General features: G+C 49.2%; 1 non-coding gene across 1 annotated transcript; it reads right to left on the bottom strand.

The window, feature by feature from the left end:
• Positions 1–4,467: 4,467 nt before the first annotated feature.
• On the bottom strand, positions 4,468–4,549 carry trnas-cga (transfer RNA serine (anticodon CGA)). Its single transcript has one exon. It is a non-coding gene; the product is annotated as a tRNA-Ser (tRNA).
• Between the last annotated feature and the right edge of the window lie 936 nt (positions 4,550–5,485).

Below are 5,485 nucleotides of genomic sequence, written 5' to 3'. Positions count from 1 at the left end.
GTTGCCCACAGGGCCTGGTCGGGCTCAGCCCGAAGCGGTGACGTGGGCCCGACCTCCTGTGGGTTCACCACCCACAGAGGTAGCTGTAGGGGGCCGGTGCAGTGTGGATTGGGCGGCAGTCGAAGGCAGGGGCCTAGACGACCTGATCCCCGAACACAGCGGCTAGCTGTTGGGACATGGAATGCCACTTCACTGGGGGGAAAAGAGCCTGAGCTTGTGTGGGAGGTTGAGAGGTACCGGCTAGAGATAGTCGGGCTCACCTCCATGCACAGCTTGGGCTCCAGAACCCAGCTCCTCGAGAGGGGCTGGACTCTCCACTTCTCTGGAGTCGCCAATGGTGAGTGGCGGTGGGCTGGTGTGGACTTGCTTATAGCTCCCCAGCTCAGCCGCCATGTGTTGGAGTTTATCCCAGTGAATAAGAGGGTCGCCTCTCTGTGCCTTCAAGTTGGGGAGAGGGCTCTTGCTGTTGTTTGTGCCTACAGACTGAATAGCAGTATAGAGTATCCGGCCTTCTTGGAGTCCCTGGGAGAGGTACTGAGAGGTGCTCAGACTGGGGACTTCATTGTTCTACTGGGGGACTTCAACGCTCACGTGGGCGACGACAGTGACACCTGGAGGGGCGTGATTGGGAGAACGGCCTCCCCGATCTGAGCCCAAGTGGTGCTTCGTTATTGGACTTCTATGCTAGTTACAGTTTGTCCATAACAAACACCATGTTCGAGCATAGGGGTGTCCATAAGTGCACGTGGCACCAGGACACCTTAGGTCGGAGGTCGATGATCGACTTTGTTGTCATTTCATCTGATCTCCGGCCCTATGTCTTGGACACTCATGTGAAGAGAGGGGCTGAGCTGTCAACTGATCACCACCTGGTGGTGAGTTGGATCCGCTGGTGGAGGAGGAAGCCGGACAGACCTGGCAGACCCAAACATATGGTGAGGGTCTGCTGGGAACGTCTGGCCAAGCACTCTGTCGGGGAGGTCTTTAACTCCCACCTCCGGGAGAGCTTCTCCCAGCTTCCGAGGGAGACGGGGGACATTGAGTCTGAGTGGACCATGTTCTCTGCCTCCATTGTCGACGTGGCTGTTCAGAGCTGTGGACGCAAGGTCTCTGGTGCCTGTCGTGGCGGCAATCCCCGATCCCAGTGGTGGACATCGGAAGTAAGGGATGCTGTCAAGCTGAAGAAGGAGTCCTATCAGGCCATGTTGGCCTACGGGACTCCTGAGGCAGCTGACGGGTATCGGCAGGCCAGGTGTGCCGCAGCTCGGGCAGTTGCGGAGGCAAAAACTCGGAACTGGGAGGAGTTCAGTGAGGCCATGGAGGAGGACTATTGGTCAGCCTCGAAGAAATTCTGGCAAACCTTCCAGCGCCTCAGGAGGGGGAAGCAATACTCTGCCAACACTGTTTACAGTGTGGGTGGGGAGCTGTTGACCTCGACTGGGGATATTGTCAAGTGGTGGAAGGAATACTTCAAGGATCTCCTCAATCCCACCATCACATCTTCCATTGAGGAAGCGGAGACTGATGACTCAGAGGTGGACTTGTCCATTACCCAAGCCGAAGTCACTGAGGTGGTTTGCAAGCTCCTCAGTGGTAAGGCACCAGGGGTGGATGAGATCCGCCCTGAGTATCTCAAGTCTCTGGATGTTGTGGGGCTGTCTTGGCTGACATGCCTCTGCAACATCGCGTGGTGGTTGGGGACAGTGCCTCTGGAGTGGCAGACTGGGGTGGTGGTCCCTCTTTTTAAGAAAGGGGACCAGAGAGTGTGCTCCAATTACAGGGGAATCACACTTCTCAGCCTCCCCGGGAATGTTTACTCCAGGGTACTGGAGAGGAGAATTTGGCCAATAGTCGAACCTCGGATCAAGGAAGAACAATGCGGTTTTCGTCCTGGTCGTGGAACACTGGACCAGCTCTATACCCTTCATAGGGTGCTCGAGGGTTCATGGGAGTTTGCCCAACCAGTCCACATGTGCTTTCTGGATCTGGAGAAGGCATTCGACCGTGTCCCTTGTGGTATCCTGTGGGGGGTGCTTCGGGAGTATGGGGTTCGGGGCTCTTTGCTAAGGGCTGTCCAGTCCTGTACGAACGGAGCAGGAGTCTGGTTCGCATTGCCGGCAGTAAGTCAGACCTGTTCCCAGTGCATGTTGGACTCCGGCAGGGCTGCCCTTTGTCACCGGTTCTGTTCATAATATTTATGGACAGAATTTCTAGGTGCAGGCAGGGGCCGGAGAGAATCCTGTTTGGGAACCACAGGATTTCATCTCTGCTTTTTGCAGATGATGTTGTCCTGTTGGCTTCTTCAAACCAGAACCTTCAGCATGCACTGAGGAGGTTTGCAGTCGAGTGTGAAGAGGCTGGGATGAGAATCAGCACCTCCAAGTCAGAGGCCATGGTTCTCGACTGGAAAAGGGTGGCTTGGCCTCTCCAGGTTGGTGGAGAAGTCCTGCCTGAAGTGGAGGAGTTTAAGTATCTCGGGATCTTGTTCACAAGTGAGGGAAGGATGGAGTGTGAGATCGACAGGTGGCTCGGTGCAGCCTCCGCAGTGATGCGGTCGCTTTACCGGTCTGTCGTGGTGAAGAAGGAGCTGAGCCAAAAGGTGAAGCTCTTGATTTACCGGTCAATCTACATTCCGACTTTCACCTATGGTCATGAGCTTTGGGTAATGACCAAAAGAATAAGATTGCGGATACAAGCAGCCAAAATGAGTTTCCTTCGCAGGGTGGCTGGGCGCTCCCTTAGAGATAGGGTGAGAAGCACAGTCACTCGGGAGGAGCTTGGAGTAGAGCTGCTGCTCCTCCACATTGAGAGGAATCAGCTGAGGAGGCATCTCTTTCGGATGCCTCCTGGATGCCTCCCTGGGGAGGTGTTCCAGGCATGTCCCCCCAGGAGGAGGCCCCGGGGAAGACCCAGGACACGCTGGAGGGACTATGTCTCTCGGCTGGCCTGGGAACGCCTCGGTGTTCTTCCTGAGGAGCTGGCCGAGGTGTCTGGGGAGAGGGAAGTTTGGGCTTCCATGCTCAGACTGCTACCTCCACGACCCAGTCCCGGATAAGTGGATGAAAATGAGATGAGATGAGTATTTGATGGTAAGAACGTATCTTTATTATTTTCAAGTATTATTATTATTATTATTATTATTATTATTATTATAGCACTTTTCACAAATTGCTACTGTCATTTCGCCGGTTTGTTTACATTCTAAGCAAAAATTATTTTGTCGGATGTTTTGTGTAAAGTTTTTATTTACTGAATTTGCAAAAAATAAAAATAAAAATGCTCTGTTTCTCAAAATCCAGTGAATGTGGATCGAATAAAACAATTATTCCACTCAATCTGGTTGTACATGGCTTATAGCCAATTCGGCACTAGATGCCTCGTCAGCTGTCAGCTCATGTACGACTCGATTTCATGGAATAAATGTTAATTGTAGAAGAGTAATGATGATATACTGAGAATGAGTTCCTTTTTGAACCTGGTTCTTCTCAAAGTTTCTTCCTTGTGTCATCTCGGGAGATTTTCCTTGTTGCTGTTACCTCTGACTTGCTCCTTTGGGATCTAAATAATGTGAAGCTGCTTCATGCAGCTTGCAATCTAGGGTTAAAAGTGTTACACAAATGAAACTGAATGGAATCAAGCTTTCAGAGTATGCGCATATATACCATATATATTCAGTGATGCCAATTCCTAGAATCTGCACACTTGCAGGATTTCTCATGAACATTGACTTCAGATCAAAAGAAGAAGAAGCCAAGCCAAACCAAGAAGCCTTTATTTGTCACACGTACACTCAAGCACAGATTTAAGCACACAGTGAAATTTAACCTCTACATTTAACCCATCTGAAGCAGTGAAAACACATACATGCACATGCAAGTGAACACACACATACCCAGAGCAGTGGGCAGCTATGCTACAGCACCCAGGGAGCAGTTGGGGGGTTAGGTGTTTTGCTCAAGGGCACGTCAACCCAACCTCAGGTCATGGAATTTATATAGCACCTTTGTCATACCCAAAGTTGCTTTACAATTAAGGGGAAAAAAAGTCCACCAAAAGAAGGTTAGGATGTCATTCCAATGGTGTAGCTACCACAGTCCCATCAAAATGTACACGAAAACAAGTCCCACACTGCCTGCATAGCCACCATGCCACCGCCAGGCAACATCGCTCGGAACACAGCCAGAGTGGGCACAGCGTACTCTCAACCGGCAACGGAAAAGGACAATTTTATCATGAAAATCTGAGGAAGATTGGAGTTCTACAGTCTGTTACCTTCCTGGTTCTTGATATTCAAGCAGGTTGTTGGTTTGAGTCTCATCATCAACCTTGGACTATCTTTGGAGACTTCCAGTGTTCTCCTGGGACAACTTTTTCAATTTCTCAGTTAAACTAAACCCTGGATTGCCTACTGTTCATACACTTATGTAACCATGACATTTTTTTGGTAGCTAGAGAGTGTTAAAACCTCGCTGTGAGCAGGGTTTGAACCTGCGTGGGGAATCCCCATTGGATTTCGAGTCCAACGCCTTAACCACTCAGCCATCACAGCCACACATGCTTGCTACCATGCAATTTTCCTGGGAAGCTTCAAATTTTTGGCCACAGAAATGAGCAGAATGGACCCAGAAAAATCTAAGGAAGATTGGATTTTACAGTCTGTTTCCTTCCTGGTTCTTGATATATTTTTTTTGCATTGTTTATTTGGAAAAGAGCAGCAGAGTTTTTCTGTGTTACCTCAATGCAAGCAGGTTGTAGGTTTGAGCCTGGTCAACCAGGAACTATATTTGTCAAGTTCTCATGATCTATTTGTTCACATTTCCTTTCACATACATGTTAATCAGTTTCTCAGTCAACCCAAGCATAGTACACATAGTTCACATTTCATGGCTGCCCCATGTTAACCTAACTGCATGTCTTTGAGGGAAACTGGAGCACCTGGAGGAAACCCACACAGACACTGGGAGAACATGCAAACTCCACACAGAAAGGCCCCCTTCGGCAGCTGGGCTCTAACCCAGAACCTTCTTGCTGTGAGGCGACCATGCTAACCACGACACAACCGTAGTGATTGCTGTGTGGCAATTCACAAGTTGAACATGTTTACTATTTATGAGTGAAGACATCGAGGGGTTAAGATATTTTTACACACTACCCAACACAGGATAACCTGCGAACATATGTACTTAAGACAATCTAAATTTATGGCACCTTTTACTCATTGGGTAGTTAACAAAGCCTTTCATAAGCCGCCTCAGGTATGTGAGGAGACGACGAAGCAGCCAGTATCAGTATGGACATTCAACCCACCGAGGTTGAGGAGAATTTCCTTCCTGCGGAGCAGAGTTTGATTTCACTCATAATTTTTCGTCCGAATCAAATTCTACATCTGTGAAATCGCAACTTTTAAGGAAGGAGTCTATACAGAATTTAATACTGGGAATTTCCTCATCATGGCAAATTTTCCTGCTCACAACATAAGTTTTCT

Source organism: Neoarius graeffei, chromosome 25, assembly GCF_027579695.1.
Source record: "Neoarius graeffei isolate fNeoGra1 chromosome 25, fNeoGra1.pri, whole genome shotgun sequence".
NCBI classification, from domain to species: Eukaryota; Metazoa; Chordata; class Actinopteri; order Siluriformes; family Ariidae; genus Neoarius; species Neoarius graeffei.
This window is presented reverse-complemented; position numbering and strand designations above follow the sequence as displayed.